Source organism: Oryza sativa, chromosome 10 (assembly GCF_034140825.1).
Source record: "Oryza sativa Japonica Group chromosome 10, ASM3414082v1".
Taxonomy (NCBI): Eukaryota; Viridiplantae; Streptophyta; class Magnoliopsida; order Poales; family Poaceae; genus Oryza; species Oryza sativa.
This window is the reverse complement of record NC_089044.1, coordinates 13,082,969-13,094,702: the sequence shown is the minus strand read 5'-3', so window position 1 is coordinate 13,094,702 and position 11,734 is coordinate 13,082,969. Positions and strand designations below refer to the sequence as shown.

At 46.7% G+C, this 11,734-nt stretch overlaps 1 long non-coding RNA gene across 1 annotated transcript; it reads left to right on the top strand.

The window, feature by feature from the left end:
- The first annotated feature begins 1,023 nt into the window (after positions 1-1,023).
- On the top strand, positions 1,024-4,758 carry LOC136353584 (uncharacterized). Its single transcript, XR_010736887.1, has 2 exons — positions 1,024-1,619; positions 1,936-4,758. It is a non-coding gene; the product is annotated as an uncharacterized lncRNA (long non-coding RNA).
- Positions 4,759-11,734: the final 6,976 nt, after the last annotated feature.

The following is an 11,734-nucleotide window of genomic DNA, read 5'->3' as shown; positions in this document are numbered from 1 at the left end:
CCAACTTGGTGAATCTTTTTCTGCAGGTCAAGAACAGTCGCAACAGTTGAACATCGGTGGTGAGATCAAATCAGAGACTAATGAAAGCAATGAAGTAAACATCGAGCAAGCTAATCAGCCGGTGCTAGTTCAGCAGGATCAGTCTCAGGAGAATAACAGTAATGGAAGGGGGCAGCAGGTATGTTTCAACTGTTACAAGCCAGGCCACTTTGCAAGAGAGTGTCCGAAGTCAAAGCATCAGCAGCCGCAGGGTCAGATCAACAACATTGTCGTCACAGGAGCCAATGCGGTGCCAGTTGCGTCTTCAAGAGTTGCGTCTTCAAGTGTTACAGCTCAGTCACCAGTTTCAAAGCAGCAGTAGTTTTCTTTAAAGCCTTAGAATAATTATCGGAGTTATGGAATAAGATAGACTGCAGTTTACCTATGCCCTTTTCTTTCTAGCCGTTCCGAATCTCGGGACGAGATTCTTTGTAAGGGGGGTAGATTTGTCACATCCTGATTTTTGTTTCAGGATTTATAAATTATTTAATAAATTATTAAAAGAATTTATATTAAATGTTCATTAATTTACAAGTGAAGTTAAATGTGGGAAATAAAATTTCTTAAATATAAAGCATGGGTGGATTTAATTTTTATTAAATTCTCCATGGTTAATTATACTCTCTGGAATTTTCTCGGATTTTTCGGAGCTCAATTCTTAATTTTAATCATACAAAGAGCATTTCAGTAATTACCCACATATTAAATTAATCATTAAATGGTCTAATTATAATTTTTTTAAGTACTTTGAGTGTCCAAGTATTTTCAGGATTTTTCTTGAAATTATTTGAGCATTGGAAGTATTTTTAACAATTCAAAGATCATTTAAGTGATTATTTTAATTGGGAAAGTAATAAAATCCTCCTCCTCAGCTTGGGCCATTTTCGGCCCATTCTTTCCTTTCCTTCCTCTCTCTTCCGCCGGCCCAACCTGAGCCGCCTCCTCTCCTCTCAGCCCAGCCGGAAAAGTCTACTTTACCTCCCTGGCACTGTTCATCTTCCAGCTCTGGACAGAGCCGAGCCGCCCGTGCTGTGCCCTGTGCAGCCGCCGCTTCCTCCGTTAAATCTCGCCTCCCCGTTGCTCCTTTTTCCAATTTAGTTGAGGGGAAATATTCCTCTTATCCTCCTCTATCTTTACCCCCAAAAAATCGGAGCTAATCGTTGAGTATCTTATCCAAATCAAACTCGTTTTCGAGTTTATCTCCAAAACCGAGTTTTTGATTTCCCGGATCGATTTCTTGCGGGAGGAGTCCGATCTCTTCAATCCAAGGCTATAAATAGGACCCCCTAGTCCTCCTCTTTCGTTTGCCCCCTCTCCCGTGGTCTCCCGTGCCTCGTAGCGCTGCCGCCACGTGCTCCACCCCGCCGTCGTCGCCGGCCGAGCTCCATCCGCGTCGCGCCGCCGCCTCCGTCGTCGCCGCCGGTCGCCGTCACCGCCGTAAGGTGCGCCGAGGTGTGGAGAAGCCCGGCCTCCTGTCCCCCTTCGTCGCCGGCCACCGGAGCTCCACCGCCGGCGAGGTCCGAGCCGCCGCCGCCGTTCACCTCGTCGCCGGTCACCGTCGGTCGTCGTTTGGCTCGAGGGTAAGTACCGTTGGGTTCGTCTCGTCGTCCTCTACGTGTACATATCCTCCAAATTCGCAGCCAACCATCCAATCTCCGGCGAGGTCGCCATCTTGGTCCGGCCATTGATGAGGTCATCATGACGTCATCATCGGCTTTTCTTTTTCCCGATTTTCTAATAGATTAAATCTTCGGAAAATCATAACTAAATCATCGTAACTCGGTTTTGAGTGGTTCAAGTTGCTAAATTCATCTAAAATCATGATCTACATGTTTGTTTACTTTATATGTACTGTTTATTTGGTTTTTTAGTCTTTTTCTTCGTTTTGCGTGTTAGCTTGTCGTTTCCGTCGTTGCGAAGGTTCGTGAGTGCGTCGGAAGTGATCAAGAAGATTACTTGAAGACCGATTATTGCAAGGCAAGTCACACAGATCCTAAACACAATCCTTTGAGCATGTTGATCCTATATTTAAATTCTCTATTTATTTCAACTGTGCATTTATTTTCGAATGTCACCGGGTGGTGTGAACTTATTCCTTTGTTATGGCCAATTTGCATTGATTACTTTATTCCTTGATACCTTGGGTTATTATAACTTGACTAGTTGGGCTTTATATATTGGTTCAGCTAGATATTAGTTATGATTGCTTAGCCATGCTTAGAAACATTAGCACACTATTGGGATAACTTATGACTCACTATTATTTAAGGATGGCTTAATGATAGTTCACGATGGTTAATCGTGATTGGTTAATTAATTACTTGCCAACTAAAACTTGATAATGGTGGGTTGTGAGCACATGGTTTTGAGAGTCGTGCTCATGACAATTAAGGACCGGTTCGCGAGCTACTGTTGTGAAACATTTATCGTGCCAACCACAAGCCAGCGTGGGCAACGGCTTTATCTTTTGTATAGCGTGATTCATTATAGTGCGCCAGACTGAGAAGTGGCGAGAAGTCCACGGGGGTCGCTGGGGAGTCCATGCCTTGTTTATAAGGGGGTGATTATGATCCAGGAAAGGTGCGCTGTAATGGGTTATGTTGTGCAAGGGGTATTGTCACAACTCCTTTCCGAGGTACCGTGGTGGTATTGAGGCACATGGTGACATGATGTGGGGTTGTGTCTTGTGGGTACAGTGGTACACCTCTGGCCAGAGTAAAACTATTCGAATAGCCGTGCCCGCGGTTATGGGCGGGTTGAGCAATGTTTTTCGTGATTAGTCTCACACCTCTCACAATAATTATGGATGTTATAATCTGGTAATAATTTGTTTAGCTCCTGGTTTGGAGTTAGATCTGTACAGCCGGGTATGGTTGTTCAGAATGGTTGGGCCTGTGCAACATGGGTGTGTTGTTTAGTGTTGATTAAAATTTATGATTAATTACTCCACTGTTTTACTTATCTTAAATCTTTGCTAAATGCTGCTTTTGCAAATGAGCCTATATTATGCCATCCTTTGGAATCCTTGTGCACTTGCATATTTGCTGTGTGGCTTGTTGAGTATGTCATATGCTCATTCTTGCAATAATCATCAAAACTCAGTTGAAGATAAAGGTTCCAGAAGGAGAAGACGTTTGGCTTATACCCCAGTTGAGCTGCCTGTGGGAGTGGAGCTGAAGCCATCGCTAGATCGTTATTCCGCTGCTGTTTTCTTTTCTTTTGTAAGTATGTAACGTTATTATTAAGATGGATTTTTATATTAAATTGTCAGTTTGTGTACCTCGGCTGATTCTTGGACGAGGATTTTATGCACAAATTAGTTCGGAAATTACTAGTGAATTTCCGGGCGTGACAAGTTGGTATCAGAGCCATCTCGACTGTAGGATAAGCCAAATAGTCAAACCTTAAGGACTAATTTTCCGGAAACATGATTTGTGAAAATTTCTCCTTTCTTCCTTATCTAGAATTCTTCACAAATCGTTTTGTCGTTCTCTCCTCTTTTCCCTCTTTCAACTTGAGTAGTTGTTAAATTTGATGGAGAAACTCGAAGACGTCGATGTTGTCAACTTCTGCAAGTCAAGTGGATCGAGGAATAAGAAGATGATAGTTGAATCAAAGTGTTCAGCTGTCAAGATAGAGTGAAGTTTGGAACCTAGCTTAGAACCTATGCCGCCAAAGTGTCTTTGAAGAATAGTTAGTAGGGTTGAACGTTTGTTGTTTGCTTTGTGTGTAGGTATGGTTGCATTCCCATCATTGGAGTAGTTCATTGATGAGTGTGTAACTGTACTAGGTTGCTTGCTTAATCAACTTGAACAATATAATGGTCTACACACACCAGATCAGTGGTAACCTGGTTAAGGTCTTGTCTTTAGTGTAACCCCTCTCCTCCTATCTTTTCTAATCTGCAACAGATGGTGAACACTCGCGCCAGTGGAAGTGGAAACAATAACAATGAAGAGAACCCAACCCTTGCTCAAGTGCTAGCTCAACAGACCCAATTGATCAACATGTTAGTGCAACAAATGCAGAACCAGCAAGGGAACAACAATGTCAATCCTCCGCCGCCGCAGAACAAGTTAGCTGATTTTCTTCGTGTGAGGCCGCCTACCTTCTCTATCACTACCAACCCAGTGGAAGCAGGTGATTGGCTGCACGCTGTTGAGAAGAAGTTGGAATTGCTCCAGTGCACGGATCAGGAGAAAGTTGTTTTCGCTTCACATCAGTTGCAAGGACCTGCATCAGAATGGTGGGATCATTTCCGGATGAACAGAGCAGAAGGACAACCAATCACTTGGGCGGAGTTCACTGAGGCATTCAAGAAGACACACATACCTGCAGGTGTTGTTGCTTTGAAGAAGCGTGAGTTCCGGGCACTTAAGCAAAAGGATCGTACCGTGACGGAATATCTTCATGAGTTCAAAACTTAACCCCTATATTATTACCCCTTGTACCCCCTTGCATTAATCATGCATCTGCCGGTGTGGCTTGCTGAGTACTGTGGTTGTACTCATTCTTGCTCTATCTCTCCCCACTTCAGTAAGAGAAGCTTTGGAGAAGAAGTCTTAGGTGGAGTCCTGGCTTATACCCCAGTTGAGCGCCTGTGAAGATGGAGCCATAGGCCCGCTAGTCCGCTGCTGTTTATTTTTGATTGTCAGGCCTGAAGTGCCTTTGTAATAATGTAAATATTATCGATATAATAAAGATGTGCCTTTTGTATGATGTTTGTTTGGTGTACCCCGGCTTTTCCTGGGACGGGGATTAATACACTAGCGTTCGGAAAAATGCGAATTTTCTTGGTCGCGACAAGCTGGTATCAGAGCCATCTCGACTGTAGGATAAGCCAAGTGGATAAAAACCTAAGGACATATTTTATAAATAAAACTATTTGCGGATGTTCCTTTTTTTCTCCTTCCCCTAATGCTATTTGCAAAAGGTTTACTCTTTTCTTCCTTCTTCAAATTTCAACTAGTACTAGATGGTCAGCTTTGCGAAGAAGAAGATGGCGTCAATTGTCTGTCGAAGCTCCAGAAGACTGTTGGATTTGCTAGCAAAGCGAAGGAAGTAGTGAAGATCTTGGGAACCCGTCGCAAAACCTAAGCCATCCTCTAGGGTAGTGTTGTTAGTCATGTGCTCCTTTGCTTGTGTGTGTAGTGCGTGGTTTGCATCGGTGGGTTGTGATGTAACCATGCTAAGTTGTTTGCTTAATCAACTTGCAGAATAAGTGAAACAAACAACACGTCAACAAGAAGAGTTAGTTCCTTTAAGGTCCTGTCTTTAGTTCTGGTCTATTCTTTCCTGGCTTGTTTCCTCTCTCACCTCAATCCCTGTAACAGATGTTTAACAGAGAAAAAGGAAAGAATGTCAGCGGGTATGCCTCAAGTAACTCAAGTTTTCAACTCAATCCACCACTGTCCTCAAGAGAGTTAACAAGGGCACACCCTTGGTCCATTCCAAGCATGCTGCTGAGTTCACAGCTACCATTGGTTCGAAGTCAAAACCAAAATCAGTATGTGTTCGATTGAGCCTTTCCCCCCCTAGTCCATGAGCTTCCAATGCTAGAAGAGGATGTCCCCTTTTGTCATGATTGTAGAGAACAAGGACACTATGCCCTGAATTGTCCATGGGTATATGCCAAAGAAGCCCCTTCCTTTGGTTTAGCAGTGCAGACATCGCTAAACCAGCCTCCTCGCACCAAGTTAAGCTTGCAGCCTAGTGTGCAAAGTAGAGAGCCCAATGGAGAGAATCCATTGAATCCCGGGAATTGCTTTCCTCCTAGCCTTTCGTACCACGTGGGGTCACGTACTAAGCAAGCCAAAGGCAAGAAGAGTAAGAATCATAAGAGAAAAGCGCCGATGCGAACTGAAGAAGAAGTACGTAAGATGACTATTACCAGCACCGAATGGCCTCCAGCAGGGATAACTATTCCTAGACGTCAAAGAGGAAATACCTTCCGAGGTGCACGACAGTTGACCCAGCACCTCCTAAGCCATGGTGATAGAGTATCTGATAGTGAAGGGTCAGATCAAGTCTCCTCGGATGATGGAGATGAGTCTCCCCGACATCTCAGCGAGGAAGAGATGGAATCAAAGGCATGCACCTGTTGTGGAGAAATTGGACACGTTGCTAGCATGTGTCTCACACTCTGCCCTCATTGTGAAGAAGACCATCCACCAGGGGAGTGTCCCACCTGCAAGGTCACATGTTTTCTGTGCGAAGGTACAAACCATGTGCCCAAGGATTGCCAACTCAGTGTGTTGTTGACCAAGACCACAGAAATCCAACGAACAACCCTACGATTGTCTCATCAGCTAGTCAGCTCCAACAGCAACATCGACGATATCATCCACAGCACCAATGCTCCTCCTGCTGCACCTGACTCTACAATAAATCATAGCAATAATACCTTCAGCACCAACCATTCTCTGCACCGACAGCCTCAGCAAAGAATTGTCGTCGATGGAGGAAGTTGTGTCTCTCCCCGACCTACTCTAGGCCGAGCAAATGGCAATCAACCTCAGGAGGGCGATACGAAGCAGAAGACCATTATCCGCTTCAACCAGCAATCAGAGGGAAGTTTCTCCCGTGAATGATAGCAATATGCAGTCCTATCACATCATCACAGAACCAATCAAGGATGCAGTCACTAGAACAATGCCAGCTATATCTCTCCAGAATCAGAATGAGTATCCATGTTTGTGATTTTCAGTTCGCTACTTATCACTGTAATCGGAAGTTTGCAGCAATCATGTAATAAATAAATATATTCATGTTTATAAACAGTGAGTTTGCTATGTTTATGGATGATTCATGTTGAGGATGCAATGTACCGATGTTAAGCATTTTCCCTTTTTGTTTAAGGTAGGGCCTTGTATTCATGTAATGAGGAGAAATGTGTTATACAGACAAGATTTATGAGGATTCTTTTGGAAGATGCGGATATGTGATTATGTGCGTAATTGTTTACTGACAAGGGAGACCTAGGGTCTCATATCCGTAAGCTCATAATCTATGATAAATCAAGTAACCTAGTTGTTGATAGAAAAGAAAATGAAGCGATCTGTGTTAGATTAAAAAGCCAAAGAGACTTTTGTTTGGACTAAGAGTTTCAGATGTGTCTTCTTTGGATCAAAGGCAACAACCGCCAGTCTAGCTTTTGACGAACCACTTGAAGGTTTCTCTGAAAGGCAGCAGGCTCAAGTACCACATCGTCACCAGAAGCATCCACAACTCTCGGAGTGAAGACTACTTAGTTGACAAAGGTCAAAAGATCATTGATAGAAGATATCGAAAAAGATGTTTATTACCGGGCAAAGAAGTAGGTCGAAAGGTGATTGATAAGAGAAATCGGGAAAGAACACATCAAGATTAAAGGTGTAAAGGAATACGTTGAATGCTAACTGAGGACAACCTGAAGATAATAGTGGGAAGTAAACTGAATGTAAAGAAAGTGAATCCGAGCTGCTTGTTCGTGGGAGCTATTCCCAGTTATGAACCAAGTGATATGTTCGAAGATAGTCTACAGAGGTCAGATTAAAATCACATCTAACAACGAAGCTTTAGATTTGGCAGGATAACGATCAAACAATAAGAAGTCCAGCAGCAAAGCCATTTGGGAAGACGTCAAAGCATGTCAAGTGGGATAAGTTGGTTCGGTTGAGAAACATAATTCAAAGGCAAAGTTATCGACTCTCGCATGGAATAGCAGAAGTAGCTAGCACCCGGAGAGCAGGAAAGCTAATATGAGGCAGTTGGTGGCAAGTTAGAAGTAAATGACAAGCATGGTATTCTCATGATGACAAGCATGGTATCCTAGTAATGACAAGCTGATATCGACGCATAACGTGAAGTGGGTAACTTGTATGAGGTTGACGCCAAAGATATGAATTATGAGAAGTTCTGGAACGGAAGCATCATTAAACTACCGCAACCTAGTCTGAGTCAGCTAAAAGGTGCACCCTGGTTCAAGTCAGGTGAAAAGAAGATTCCATCTGCAACAGGAGATCAAGCCAAGCAGTTCAGAGTGGGGAAGTTTTGCTGGGCAAGTCCATTCAAGAAGATGCAACGGAAGAAGTCAGACCAGAAAAGAAGACCGCCCAACCTATCTTCTTGCTAGCCTCCTCGAATCTTGGGGACGAGATTCCTGTAAGAGGGGTGGATTTGTCACGTCCTAATAAATTCATCCCGAAATAAAAATCATCCTCTAAAAAGAATAATAGAATTAAAAAAAATTCGAAAAGAAAATGGCAAACACTAAAATACGTGCTAGAAAAATTCGAATGTGGTCCGGAGAATTTTTGTTAAATTCTCCTTGGTCTAAAAAGAGCCCTCAAATTTTACTTGAATTTTCAGAGCACCGGAAATATTTATTAAGCAACAACAACTATGATCAAAGTTTACTAAAAAGAAAAGCTAAAAATAATCCTCCTTCCTCCCTTTGGGCCAAGTCCCAAAGTCCTCTCTCTCTCTCTCTCGGCCCGCGGCCAAAGTCCTCTCTTCCTCCCTCTCTTTCTCTCCCTCTCCTCCTCTAACTCCTTCTCTTGGGCCTCCTCTCCTTCCCCTCGGCCCAGCTCCCTCCTCCTCCCTCTCTTCCCCAAGCCGCCTCTCCCTCTTCTCCTCCTGGGCCGGCCGCCCGGCCCAAGCCACGCCACCCAGCCGCCCCATCCTCCCGAGCCGCAACCACCCCCCTCACGCGCGCCGCACGCGCGTTGCACGCGCGCTAACCGTGTGGGGCCCACGCGCCGGTCGTCTCCCTCCTCCCGTGAACCCTAGCTCCTTTCCTCCCTCAAATCCGTGCGATTTAATCATGGGATTCCAAAATTAAATAGGGGGAATTAATCCCCATTGATTCCTCTTTGATTTCCCCCGTTTTCCCCCTTGAATGGCACCCCCAATCGCCCGGAACGGCCGCGCCATTCCCGGCCGCCTTCCATGGCCGCCGGCCGTGTTTCCCGTCGCCGTTCCGCCCTCTCCCATGCCCGGCTCCCTCCCCTGACCTATAAAATGGAACCCCCTCCATGCGTTCTCTTGTTTTAGCCTCCTCTCCCCGGTCAGCCCTCCGTTTCACGGGGAAATCACCGGAGACGCGTCCTCGCCGGCAAAACAGTGGCGTTGCCGCCACTGTACTGCCTCCAGCCACCCCTGCCGCGCCGCTCAGGTGCGGGCCGGCCACGCCGTCTCCTCCCTCGGCGTCGCCACGTCGACCTCCACCCCGGCCTACCCTCTGATTCGTCCGGAGACCGCCGTCGCTCGCGCCGGCCTCTCCATCCTCTTCGTCGCCGGCGTCCCTTCGGCCGCCCCTCCCTCCTCCCCGGCTCGTCGGCTCGCTGAGCCACCACCACCTCCGGCATCGCAGCGGCAAGGTCGCCCTCGGCCTCGCCTCCCCTTTGACCGAACCCCGCCGGTGTTCGTCGTCGTCGTCATCGTTCCTCCTCGCCGGCTCGTTGTCTCGCTGCGCCGCCTCCGTCATCGGATTCGCAGCGGCGTGTTCCACGCCGTCCTCGTCTCCGTGCAGCCGCTGCTGGCTGCCCTCGTCGCCTCCTCGCCGGCCCCGATCGTTGTCGTCGTCGTCCTCTCGTCGTTCCCGGTCGTCGTGGCATTCGTCCCTCTGTCAAGCCGTTCTCGTTCGTCGTCCTCGTTCCGTCAAATGCCGCAGCCCCGTCATCGTCTTCGTCCTCGCCTCTGCGTCGCCAAGCGTTGCGCCGGCCGCGTCTCGCCTTCGTCCAAGGATCGCCGCCGAAGTCGTCCCCTCGCCTTTCGTCTCCGTCATTCCCGGCCGTCTCCGCCGCGCCCGTTCATCGTTGTCGTTCCCACGCCTCATCACGTGGTGGTAAGGATACCTCTCCCTCGCTGCCCCGTCCTCGTCCTTTCGGTGTCGCCCGTGCCTGTTGTGCGGTTGTCGGCCCTGGTACCCATGTATCGGTGTCGGCAGTCATTCGCTTGTGCGTGTGGTGACCGTGTTAGTGTGTCCGCTCGGTAGCCGCGTGGTTTCCACGTGTGCAGCCCGTGTGGTGTCTAGTGGAGTCCGTTTGTTGGCCTCTCGCCTCGGTTGACACACGGGATCTGCTTCTGTCGACCCGTGGACCGTCTCTGTGTACCCGGTCCACCGTGGTCCCTTAGGTTGGCATGTGGAGTCCGCATGTCAACAGCGCAGCCTTCCTGTCTTTTCCAGGCTAGCGCTTACACATGTTTTATAGTTGTAAAACCTAATTATAATAATCCGCAAATCTCCATATAACAGCATTAAACTTCGGATGACCATGCCTTGGTCATACGAACCCCGAATCGACCCGTTCAAGTCTCCTAATGTTTGTTATAACATAAAGAACCCTGTGCTTTCTTTTTATGTATTGTTATTACTTCTTTATAGGCTTGTAGCTTTGCTTGTGTGCTTCGCGTAGCTTCTGTCGTTCTGGAGGTTCTCGAAGCGTGGTTCGCGGTCGTCGCCGAAGGTTCGGAAGGCCATTCTCTCTGAGCAAGGCAAGTCACATCATCCTTGAGCATATTGAATCCCAGTTTATAAAATTATTTTGATTTAAATTAATGCATTATCACTTTATTTAAATTCCCGCGTTATCACTGTTTTATTTAGCCATGCCTATTTACCTTTGTTATGACCTTATTATTATTGCTATCGTTATTATTACCTTGTTCACCCTTGGAAAATGAAACCCCAACTAGTGGGTACTCTATTCATGGTTCCACTAGTATGAATTTAGGGAGATGCTTCGCTGATTAATTAGACAACATTAGGTGGTTTTATAACTTTAGACTTTGGGAATTCTCATATCACTTGGATACTATGGAATGGTTGGCTTATGTTGGAATTGGACACACACCTCCCCCTCTATTCAAAACCCCCAAAATGGTTTTAGGCTGGGCTCGAGGTGCGTGGTTGGGTTTTGTTAGTCGTACCTCGGGTACTATAAGGATTAAGCTCGGGCCTCTATTGCAAAGCACTACCGTACTTCCACATGTCCAGTGGGTAAGGCTTAGTTTGTGGCTCAGACTGGTTATAAACAAAAGTACACGGATGGAGGTGGACGAAGTCGGGGGTCGATGGACATCTCTAGGACAAATGAAGGCTACACGAGCTGTGGCCCGGTAGTCGAGATGTCATGGCACAGGGCTGGTGTTCTGCTGCTAGGGGCTCAATCCTGCCTGCCTGTCCCGGTGGTTCCGGCCGTAGGCGGGGCTGGGTCGGTACTCTTGTTTATGGCTAGGATGGGTTGGGAACTATGTCACGTCTTCCGTCCGTATGCCGTGGTGGTATGTAGCACGTGGTTACACGTGAGGAAGATGTGTCTTGTGGGTAAAGATGTACACCTCTGATCAGAGTATAATCTATTCGAATAGCCGCGCCATCGGTTATGGGCAAGCCTAGCAATGTACCCAAGTTAGTGTTTTAATTCTTAAAACCTGCTTAACAACTAAAATGTGGAATGGTTGGCCTGGGTTGGCTTGGGACGAGCTGAGACCCAGGGTCGGGTTGCCAGTTCGGTCTGAATCATCGTAGGCCTTGGGTTAAGGCAGGTTCGTGAGGGTTCACGGTCTTGATTAATAATACTGTGTAGCTCTGGGATCGTCTTTTTAAAATGGCTTTGGGCAACTAAGTGACTTTTAAATGCTGTTTACTGCAAAACTTAACCCCTATATTATTACCCCTTGTACCCCCTTGCATTAATCATGCATCTGCCGG